The 12586-nt window shown below is 43.4% G+C and overlaps 1 pseudogene; it reads right to left on the bottom strand.

Annotated features, from left to right (window-relative positions):
• Positions 1–192: 192 nt before the first annotated feature.
• Positions 193–8525, bottom strand: LOC133131561 (cytochrome P450 2F2-like; annotated as a pseudogene).
• Between the last annotated feature and the right edge of the window lie 4061 nt (positions 8526–12586).

The raw sequence follows: 12586 nt of genomic DNA on the forward strand, positions 1-12586 counted from the left end.
GTAATGTAATGTAATAATGTAATGTAATGGGCTAATCCTCCCAGTGAGAAAGTTGCAGTTTAACCCAAAAATGTTAATTAAAGTGTATTATCCATCCATCCAGCTATGTGATGAATCTTCTAGATTTCATCCCAAATGTAATGCCACAGTTACTCATGCAAAAATGCATGTTTTAATCCAGAACTAAGTTTCCTACTGCCGGGGCTCACCAGCTGTGTCCACGCAAGCACAAGTCCATTCATTCATTTCACCTGTGTCTCACTTCCTGATTATCATGCACACCTGATTATCACTTCTACCTTATCTTTGAATCTATCTGTTTCATTAGTTCTTTTCCAGATTATAATGTGCTCCTGCCATTCTCTGTGTGGTCGCTGACATGTATTTTTTTCCTCCAACACAAAATGGTGGTATTGCATTTTCTTCTTTCTTCTTTTCTTCTTTGAGGCTAGTTACTATATTCCATCCATCCATCCATCCATTATCTGAACCCGCTTATCCTGAACAGGGTCGCAGGGGGGCTGGAGCCTATCCCAGCATACATTGGGCGAAAGGCAGGAATACACCCTGGACGGGTCGCCAGTCCATCACAGGGCTAGTTACTATATTGCTAGGCAAAATATTCACTTTAGTCGTTATTTTGTTTACCGTGGCTTGCAAGCAATAAACTCCCTCCTGGACATGTCCAGTTGGAAAGTTCATTTATCTTGGGGTGCAGTCACACAACGGCTCCTTGTGGGTGGAGAGCTGCTGCCCCAATCAGAATGTGCTTGCTGTCACTGCAGCTCCGGAAGTTGGGGATTGCGGGGCATATTGAACAAATTGCTCATTCCTTCTTAAATTTCTTTGGCACAATACATCACAATGGAATACATGTCATACCAAATGAAAGAAGGAAGTCTCAGACACATGTTTTGTATTCATTACATCTTCATATCTTATTTCAGTAGAGTTAAGTGGAGGGTGTACACATGTGACAACTTGCCCCAACAGTCAAACTTTGTGGAGTAAGTTGTCACATTGCATCTTTTCAGCAAAGAACACCAAGTCATTGTGAAAACACTTATTATTATTATTATTATTATTATTATTATTATTATTATTATTAAATTCAAAACCAAATAAACCAAAAAACAAAAGGACCAGAGGACCAAGGACCAGCAAATCTCTGACTGTCAAGAATCTTTTTTTTTTCCTCCTTTCTTTGGTCATGGGTGCGAACATTTATCTGACAGTCAGACTCAGATGAAAGCCTGTCTTGCATTGTACAGTATACATAATCCATTTACAATAACATTTGTACTATTATATCACCGAGGTGCTGATTACATACTATCACCATGATTTTAGAGCAATTCAATAAGTCAATATGTCAATATGGACACAGCCGAGGCCCTGCAACACGCACACACACGCACACGCACACGCAAGCGGACGCGCACAAGCAACGCACACGCGCACACACACACGCACGCACACACCCATACACACACACACACACACACACACACACACACGCACCCGCACACGCACACGCACGCGCACACCCACACACACACCTGCACGTGCACACACACCACACACACACACACACACCCCCACACACACACACACACCCACACAGACACACCTGCACGCGCACACGCACGCCATACACACACACACACACACACACACACACTGTGTCATGGCAATCTGTCAAATCCAAAAGTACGAAGTCAAATAGTATAACGGAAAGGATTCAAAGGTGAAAAACATTTCCATTCCATGTTTGAATTATAATTATTTAATAATTATTATATAATTATTTTTAATTTGTATGAATTATTCTTCATTTTAATTAGCATCATTCTTTTTCTTTTGAATGATACTTTTGACACTGATTTTACATGGGGCTGGGATTAGAGGAGTAAGACGTGTCTATGCCATTTTATGTGACATTATTGGGGAGCACTGGTCTGTGGAATTAGGACAATTAATGAAGTGGTCATTTACTACTTACTTTTCATGGTAATTGATTGAGGGGGATTGGAGCCCATTGCCAATCATGCTGCTGTTCAGATTTTTTTTTTCTTCTCATGGTTTTTTTCACTGTCAAAGTCAGCTCTACCGCACGGTTCATAAGTCAGTTAAAGGGTTAAAAAGGTCACCCCATATGTTGAATTACATCAATTACAAGCAGCTATTCCACTAGTTGTCACTGTGTGATTCTTACCCGCAGAGAAAGGCATGGAGGCCTCTGGCTTCACAAACTCCCCCTGATCGTTTAGGAAGTTGGAGGGGTTGAAGTCATGGGGAAACTTCCATTGGCTTTCCTCATTCAGTACTGAGGAGAGGTCGGGGATGATGATGGTTCCCTGAAACCAAAACAGGCAGGGAAGACAAGATGGAGGGATGAGGGGGAAGGAGACAAAGAGGGAGATATGGAAAAGAGGGAAATAAATTTAGTAAGAGGAACTCCAGTAGGTGGAGTTGTGTTGGAACTAGGGTTTCTGTTTCTAGCACCATCCTGTCTAGTAAATAATGCTTTGCTGTACTGGGGAAACTACTCTGAAAGCTGTTGTTCAACCCGCCAATAATTTCACATTACCGAAGCCAAGCTACCACAAATGAAGTTTGCAAAAGTGCAAAAAATCACTAAAATAAAATTATTGTTTTCTTGTACCGTGGCCATGACTCGCATGTGAGCATTGCCTTCGGTTGCACACAGGGAGAACCACTATACAACTCAGTGGGCAAACAGTGAAGTGTTTCTCATCAGTCAGGAAGTTACATGTGGTTAAGCATCTCCCCAACATTGATGCTCTGTGGCCTCACCTTGAGGATATCGTAGCCCATCAGCCGTGTGTCTTTGGTGGTGGCATGGAACACAGCGAGAGGTGCTGTGTCGGCGACTCGCTGAATCTCGTGGATCATGGCCTGTGTGTAGGGCATCCTGTGCCTGTCCTCAAATGTGGCCTGCTCCTTCTCCCCAAGCACCTCATCGATCTCCTTCTGACACCTCTCTGGAGACCACAGGTAGAGACGGCACATGTCACTGAGCTGGGAGAGGCTGTTCTCAACCATAAAGGCAGTTGCAGCTGTGAGCAATTCAGTCTCATGCAGAGGCAGCCATAGAAACACAACTGATAACTCACCCTGAACATCTGGGTGAGTCGTGATGTACAGAAAAGCACTGAGTAGTGTGTTGGCGCTGGTCTCTGTTCCAGCAAAGAGGATGTCCAGCAGGTAACTGACCAGCTGATATTCACTAATCTTCACTCTGACAGGGACAACAATGAAGAAAGTAAAGACAGAAATCCAAATGGTAAATGGTTGGCATTTATATAGCACCTTTATCCACGCCCCAGTCAAAACAAGAATGGTTACTTTTTCACGCTCAGCTCCTTGGTTCACCCGTGAGCTGCGAAAAATGAAGGCAACTGGGCGTGTCCTTGAGCGACGCCTCAAGGCCACAGGCCTCACCGTCCACAAAATGGCCTACAAAGACCATCAAAAGGCCTATTCGAAATCCCTCAGAGATGCACAGTCACAGTTTTATTCCAACTTAATTAACAATAGCCCTGGCAACTCCAAGCAGCTATTTTCCACAATAAACCAACTACTCAAACCGCAACTTCCCACACACACAGACATCACAGAGGAACAGTGCAATAACTTCATTACCTTTTTCAGGAACAAAGTCGACACCATCCGGTCCCATCTCATCAGCCCCTCCACTCCACCTGCCCTCACTGCCATCCCACAGCCAGGGATCTCCCAGCCTCTCTGCTGTTTCTCCAACATCACACAGCGAGAGGTTGAGGACATCATCAATACGATGAAATCCTCCACCTGTGCCCTGGACCCCGTTCCCACCGCTCTGGTTAAATCAAGCATTTATGCCATAAGTCCCCTGATCACCAAAACCATAAACCTTTCCCTCCAGTCTGGCCACGTTCCCTCTGTTCTAAAAACTGCCATCATTACACCCCTCCTCAAAAAACCCACCTTGGACTCGGCAGTCCTTGCCAATTACAGACCCATCTCCAACCTCCCTTTCCTTTCCAAGGTCCTGGAAAAAGTGGTAGCTGCACAGCTCCAGGACCATCTCCAACTCAATAACATTGCAGAGAAGTTCCAGTCTGGCTTCCACACCGCCCATAGCACTGAAACAGCACTATTCAGGGTCACTAATGACCTGTTGATGGCGGCTGATGCTGGCTCCCCTTCACTCCTCATCCTGCTTGACCCAACCGCAGCATTTGACACCATTGATCATCACATCCTCCTTAACCGTCTACACTCCATCGGCCTCTCTGACTCTGAATTGGTTTGAATCATACCTCTCCGACAGAACCGAGTACGTCTCTTTGGGAGGGAAAAAATCCCGGACCCATCCTGTCACCTGTGGTGTCCCCCAAGGATCCGTCCTCGGCCCCGTCCTCTTCACCCTCTACTTGCTCCCCCTCGGCCGTGTCATCAGCCAGTATGGAATTTCCTTCCATTGCTACGCTGATGACACACAACTGTACCTTAAGACTGACTCACCCCCCTCTGCAGCTCCGCCGTCACCATCTCCATCATCCACACTCACTACCTGCCTGGAGGAGATAAAGGCGTGGATGAAATCAAACTTCCTACAACTCAACAGCTCCAAAACCATCCTAATTGGCACCCCCCACCAGGTTCATTCATCCTCCATTACCAGCATCTCTTTCTCCGGTCAAGTCCTTCCCCTCTCATCCATAGTAACCAACCTGGGTGTGAAAATTGACCCTCACCTAAACTTTGAGGCCCACATTAAACACCTGTGCAAAACCTCCTTTTTCCACCTCAGGAACATTGCCAAACTCCGTCCCACACTCACCCTCCCAGATGCAGAAAAACTTGTCCACGCCTTTGTCTCCTCCAGGCTGGATTACTGTAACGCACTTCTCATCTGGATCCCTAGCAAGAGCCTCCTGAGGCTCCAATACATCCAGAACAGCGCTGCTAGGATCCTGATGAGAGTGCGTAAGTACGACCACATCACACCGATCCTCCACTCACTTCACTGGCTCCCCATCACCTCCCGGACTGAATACAAAATATCCCTTCTGACCCATCAGTGCATCTATGGAAATGCCCCCTCACCCTCACCCTCATCTCAAAGAACTCCTCACCCCAGAACCCTCCACTCGAAACCTTCGCTCTGCCAAAACCAACCGCCTCCGTCCCCACAAGACCAAGCTCTGCACCATGGGTGACCGAGCCTTCTGCTCGGCTGCTCCCCGCCTGTGGAATGCCCTCCCTGACTACCTGAGAGCACCACAGACCACTGATGCTTTTAAAAGAGGGCTAAAAACCTACCTCTTTACCAAAGCTTTTTCTTAGTTTTTACATTTTATACATGCCATTGGGTGTTTTATTCCCTGTTTTTACCCTGTAGCACTTTGAGATTTGGTCTCCAAATGTAAAGTGCACTACAAATAAAATGCATTATTATTATTACTGATACAAAGCGCTGTACAATTGATGCTTCTCATTCACCCATTCATATACACTCACACACCAATGGCAATTGGCTGCCATGCAAGGCACAGACCAGCTCGTCAGGAGCATTTGGGGGTTAGGTGCCTTGCTCAGGGACACTTCAACACAGCCCGGGCGGGGGATTGAACCGGCAACCCTCCGACTGCCAGACGACTGCTCTTACTGCCTGAGCCATGTCGCCCCCCCCAAACCCATAGGCCTCAAGAAGTGTGACGTAACCCAGAGCAAACACGTTGCCCAAATATGGATTTCTGGATAAAAGTGTGGGAAAATTTTAATTGGCTCATGAAATATAGCTCATATGGCATTAACAGTGTAATTTGTGCAAAGCATTAATATGTGCCCACTTCTACTAATGTGCAGAGAGAAGCTGTCTACTAGGGGAAATTTCCACTGAACTGTAGCAATGTGAGCAAATATGTGTCATAGGGCATGAATACCAGTAAGATAAGAGAATCAGAAACATATATCATCACGAGCTTGCAGAAAAACAGGAGCCCACCTAACCACGAAAGAGGGGGCCACACTGGATTGACCCCAGAGCTTAGAATTGTTTCTCTTGGTGCATGTGTTGGCTGCCTACTGGAGGGAGACAGGGACTGCCCCACTCTCCCCAGCAACAGAATGTGTATATAAGCTGTAACAAAGTATAAGGCATTGTTCTCCGCTTTGGAAGCGCTGGACCCGATATGCATATTGTATAAAACTGTTGAAACTCTCACTTGTGCAGAGCTGTTATTGTGTTGCAGACTTGTATCGAACATAACTTGGGGGCTCGTCCGGGATCCCAACATCTTTACTTCGAATCTCACTGAATACCAAACCTGAAACTGTGCACGGGGGAGTCTGGGACTCCTGAGTAAAGACGGATCACTTAAGGAGATTTTTGGGATATCAGAGAGGCCAGTAAAAGTATCATTGAGAGATCTTTCATCTTTCCTATAGTTCCACACCCTAATACGTGGAGTAAATGTGAGGCCTTCCACACGGGGCCAGAAATGAAGGCGTGGGATAAACAACAGGAGAGGTTAAACTGCACGTGCCCAACGTGTGCAGTGGTGGAGTCTGTAATTTTGGGGGAGTACTTACATTCCAAGAATATGTTGTATTTACATTCCCAGCACTACGGGGGATGGAGAGGGACTGGACGCAGTTCTGACTCGGATGAAGAAGATGTCTGAAAAGATGCAGGAAGGAGCAGGGACCACCGATTGGCTAGGAGGCCTGGGAAGGTGGTTCTCTGGCTGGACCGGCATCCTGATCACTGGGCTGACGATTGTCAGACTGTTTCAGACTCGAACAGTCCAAAAGAGAACCGGACTATGATGATCAATGTGATGATGTGAACATGGCAGGATTGCTTAATAAGAAATACAGCCCGTCGAGATATGGATACAGCCAGATACAGCACTGTGACAGCACGACGAGTTTCCAACAAATTAGGCGTAGCCATTTTCTTTTTAAATTTACACAGATTTTTACATTATTAAAATTGGATGAAAGCATTATTCTTTCATATACAAACAAACATCGAAATGTCAGAATTTATTTTAAAGAATAAATGAAAAAAACTCCATTAATTTCTCCCATAGACCTATGCTAAATGCTTACGAACCACAGATATTTCCAAAGGGAATTACAACTTGACTTCTTTGGCCTATTGATAAATATGAACCCATCATGACTGAGTTTTGTTATTTTGAACAGGTCACAATGTGATAAAATGTAATGTCACATGATCCTGACTTTACTGACAGCTATTCTAATCTTGAAGATTCTCCTGTTCACTGCTCGCTTAATCCTCTCTGCGGGTCAATTACAGTAGCAAATGATTTTTTGGGCTGCGTGGTATATGCAAGTAGAGAGCATGGTGGTCAAACATGTCCTGTAGTACCTTTTCCATTTCATCTAGGTAGCAGTCAATTAGGTCCCGTGGCTCTCCTGGGACCCGAGACTCCTTGTGTTGGGACACCTTTTCATCCAGTGGCTTTTTGAGAATTATCCTGTTCTCAGAAACTTTCTGGAAGGGCAGAGGCAGATACCTCAGCAGGGGCAACATTTCATAAATCTGGAGTGTGGAAGAAACCACAAAGAAACAACATTTAAGATTATTCATTAGCAAAGGTAGTAGTCTACATTTTTGACCAGATGAAAATGTTGAAATATGTATTGTTCATTCTTCTTTTTATAATGTAATAATAAATAACTTGTTGCACCTAAGGTCAGTCCCATGTTGTTTCTGGGTGGTGTGTGGTTTTTAGTGTTAAGGAATCAGTTGAGGACCATTCCTAGCCTTTTTAAAATAAGTATTGTAATTTATTTTATTTTTATTTTTTATTTTATTTCATTTAATTTGTTCTTTTCTTCAATTACGAGTTAGAAAACCCAATTTCTCATCTAATTTCTCATTTTCATTTAAATTGTCCCCCATCAAAGAGAGTAACATGCTTCTCTCAGCCTACTGTTTGGACTGAGTTTGGTGCATTTACCATCAACCATTGATGATCCTTGAGCTTTCCCTCAAATTGCAAATACTGAGCTGCAGAAACTCATCTTCGTGCTTGAATCGAGTCCCAAACAGGACCATACAGATAACATTGAATGTGGCCTTGTGGAATAGGGTCTGGAGGTCTGTAGGCTTACCTTTCAGAAATGGCAGCAAAGCAGAAATTAGTACTGCTTTAGTCACATTCCTAAATAGTTAGTTTATGGTTAATGTTTCCCATGTTAGAATACTTTGCACTCAGATGAACTCTCATGTCTACAGACAGAGAGAAGGTCACAAAGAAAACTGAGGTTTAAATTTGAGTTGTTTGTTATTAAGTGCTCCCAGCATTATTTTCCAAATGTGAAGCTATGTAGGAAATCTCTCCCAGAATCCTCTCCTCCATGGTATGTTTCCCCATGCCAAAGTTTCGTAGGGTTGTGAGAGTAAATCTCCAGTGCTCCTTCCACATCGACCCGTCAGTCATGATAATGTTGTTGTTGCTGTTGTTGTTGTTGTTAGTCATCCAGGCCACTGAGGGCAGTAGTGTTAAATAAATATCAAGTGATACCAGAAATTTGGCTAGAATGCTTTTATAACCATTTAATTTCTGTAGTAAAATTATTTTTGCCATTGCCATTTGCCATTCACAGAACTATTTAGCTTTGTATATTACTTTTCTTGAGGTCATTCACATGAGCCATCTACAGTTGGAGCACCATTTAATTCCTGGTGACTAGTGTCCATGTCTTTTTCTGTAGCTTGTAATTGGTCTGTACTGGATCTGTAAACCAGAACATATCTACTACTTTGAGAATATGATTTGTCTGTCTCTGGTTCAAGTCACTGGTTATAATATGTGTACCCTTTTAAAAAATGTTTTTCATAATTACAATATTCTCATGTTTCTTACAACATTTTCATTTTTGTACTAGTGAGGTATAATCTTAAATGATATGCAGTTAGATTTTTACCTGTATCCTCTGTTAGATGATTTGGGTCGTCCAACACACTCCACAGATTGAGTGACCAATCATCATTACCTGCAGGCTGTTGAGCACCACAGCTGGTTTGCTCCCAAGATAGATACTGTAGACCTTCCCATAGCGCTCTGACAGCTTACAATTGTAATGGAAAATGAAATGGAAGTCAAATGAACAGGCTTGTTATGTGGAGCTTGAGACAGGGGAAGTCCGTATCAATTCAACACACCTTTGAACCACATCGTCATAGATTTTAAATAGAATTTACCATGCTGTTTTGACCCTGTAAGAAAACCCTCCCATGTAAATGGAGGGTGGATAACCAGCAGTTCACTGACCTCAAAGACTGTGATATAGACTCAGTGATCCCTTTATTAGGTAGACCTGTACACCAGCTTGTTAATGCAAATATTTAATCAGCCTATCACTTGGCAGCAAGTAAATGCATTAAAGCATGCAGATGTGGTCAAGAGGTTCAGCTGTTTCTCAGACCAAATATCAGACCATGGAATGATTGTGGGTGCCAGACAGTGCAGTTTGAGTATCTCAGAAACTGCTGATCTTCTGGGATATTCACAGGGTGCTGAGAGGGCAGCAGGTCTAGCTGTGTTCTCTTGAGTGAGCCACAATAATTAGGCAATAGGCCACAGCTACCATGCTTACAATTAATCACAGCTATGGCCATACCTGTATGTTGCCTTTCCAACAGCACCTTACAGTATATTCCCTTCCTGGCACCGCAAACCTGGTCCTTAGCTTCAATAAAGGTGAAGCTTTAGTTCACAAATACTATGTACACTCCCTCAAGGCCCCAAGTAGAGCACAACAATGAAAAATAACAATTCTATCTTCTTCTATATTCCAATCCTGATGACAGATGGATTGTTCCAGCCAATTTCCTCTAATACACTAATACACTAGATTCTGCACTGGATATTGGTTGTCATGCCTCTCTCTTTCCAACTCATGATGAATTACGCAATATTTATTGAGGTTGAATGTAAATACAAACCATGGGGTCAGCTCTGCCACTCCCTGTTGTAAAGCCTGCCGAAACAGGGAGTGGCTATTAACACCCCCTCATGGGGATCTGAGAAGCAGAGCTCACCGGTTGACGCTGGGGTGGTGATGGGAGCACAAACATTTTTGAACGCATGAATTAGGTGTAGCAAGATAATTTGAGCCAAACAGTTAGCAAAAGTGGACATAGCATGCAATATGGGCAATGGCAGCATTCCAAAATAGGCACTGCAGCAGAAAGAGCCAGGCAGCGCAATGGCTTTAGCATACAGAATGAACCAGGAATCAGGGCAGCTTTTTATGATTGCATCAGGGCAGATGCGGCAACAGCTAGCAGGCAGCATAGCCTGGCAGAGCGTGCAAAATGAGCAAGGGCCTGAACAAGTAAGGTTGGTGCTTTATTTAGCTCCTCCCATTAGATGTAAGCATCATGTGAGGGGGCGGCACTTCGAGTTGTCTGCCTGACATAGCTCCGCAGGCTTCGCATCATTTCAGTGCTAGATACAAAAGCATATGATCAGGTTTTGTTGGCATACAGAAAGGTGCCCTTATTCATTCATCTCCCAGTGAACATTTTCCACAATACAGATTACTCAGAACTGTTGAATCTGGGTGAATTTGCACCAGGAGGGGGCCTCACTTCTCTTCAGCAACTGCTTATGAATGCCATCCTTATTGTTATGTGAAACTAATGCATTTTACATTACATTTATATTTTAGACATTTTGCTGATCCAGAGAGACTGCATAAGACACAATTAATGCACATAAAGATTCATATAGCAGCAGTATTCTGCAGCAATTAGTTAGTGTGCGATACATAAACCTTTGTCATGAGAAATCATTGTTACAAGACATTGTTACATTGTTAGAATTGTAAACTATCATTTAACAAGGCTCACAGACATGTTGACTCACCCTCTGCCTGCATTTAGATAGATATGTCACGTTTCAGGTCTGTCTTGCCATGTTTTATGTTTATTCATTTTGTCTTAGTCACTAATTGTCTCATCATGTATTATGTTAGTCTAGGTTCGTCATGTTGTTTAGTTTGTTTCTTGTTACGATTTATTTTCTTGTCATGTCTAGTTATGTTTCGTTACGATTATTTTTACCTTGTTATGTTGAGTGGTTATCGTCTTAGTTCGTTTAGTGTTATGTTTTGATTTATGTTTATTGTTACGTAGACTGGTCATTGGTTACACATACACTTTTACATGTCTTTCCGCAAACCTTGCGTTCCGCCTTTCTCTCTCTCTCTCTTTCTGTCATTCACACCCTAATTGTTTCTATTTTGTCTATTTACTAAAACTACTAACGCTAGATCAGGATTGGGTAGAACTAACAAACTAATCATGTGTTCATGTTACCTTACGTTTCTCGTGAAGAATCAGAATCAGAATCAGAAAGAATCAGAAAGCTTTATTGTCATTGCACAAAAACAGTACAACGAGATTTGGTGCGCAGCACCTAAAACGATACATGCATACACACACTACACACTCTACACACCCTACACATTCATGCACCCACACACTACATACATTACACACTCACGCACCCGAGTTTAAAAGCAGCATAGAAGAACATTTCGAGCAGTAGAAAAATATTGCACGTCCCACAATTATTAAAATAAATATATATAAATAAATGATGGATTAGTCCTGAGTGTTATGATGCAGATGTGATGGCAATAGGGGGGGAGTGTTTATTTAGTTCAGTGATGGCTCTTGGAAAGAAGCTGTTCTGCAGCCAGCTTTGAAGGCCCTGTATCGCCTTCCAGATGGCAGCAGAGAGAAGAGGTGATGAGAGGGGTGGGTTCCATCTTTCAGGATGCTGCTAGCTCTGCGGAGGCAGCGTGACCTGAAGATGTCATCCAGTGTGGGCAGGGGAAGTCCGATGATTTTCTGCAAAGTGTTAATGACTCTCTGCAGGGATTTCCTTTCCGTTTATGTGCAGTTTGCATACCATGCCGTGATGCAATAGGTTAAAATGCTCTCGATAGAGCAGTGGGAAAAGGCCTTGAGCAGCTCAGCAGACAAGTTGGTTTTCTTGAGTGTCCTTAAAAAATAGAGCCGCTGTTGGGCCTTTTTTACCAGTGCTGTGGAGTTGGCTGTCCATTTGAGGTCCTCAGTGATGTGGGTGCCCAAGAACTTAAAGCAGGAGACCCTCTCCACTTCCTCTCCCTTGATGGTTAGGGGAGAAAGGTCCCCTCTGTGTCTCCTGAAGTCGATGATGATTTCTTTAGTCTTTTTGATGTTTAGTGTGAGGTAAACATGTAATTTACTAATTTACTAACGCTAGGGCAGGATAGGTTTATTACTAACGATTACTAATTACCTTGTTAAACCTGTCATCCATCGCACCTGTTTTCCATTTCCTTGCTGCGCTCTAACTAATTGTCTACACCTGTCTACACCTACATTTATAGCCCAGTCGCGCAACTGTTCGTTGCGAAATTGTCTGCCTCTTGTACGTCAAAGCAACTCTTGAGTATTACTGTCATTGATTACTCGTTAAGAGCCAAGCCTGTTTACCGACCATTGTTTATTGATTTCTGTTTCGTGTACCATCGTTTGTTTTTG

The sequence above is a fragment of the Conger conger genome, chromosome 6 (assembly GCF_963514075.1).
Source record: "Conger conger chromosome 6, fConCon1.1, whole genome shotgun sequence".
Lineage (NCBI taxonomy): Eukaryota > Metazoa > Chordata > Actinopteri > Anguilliformes > Congridae > Conger > Conger conger.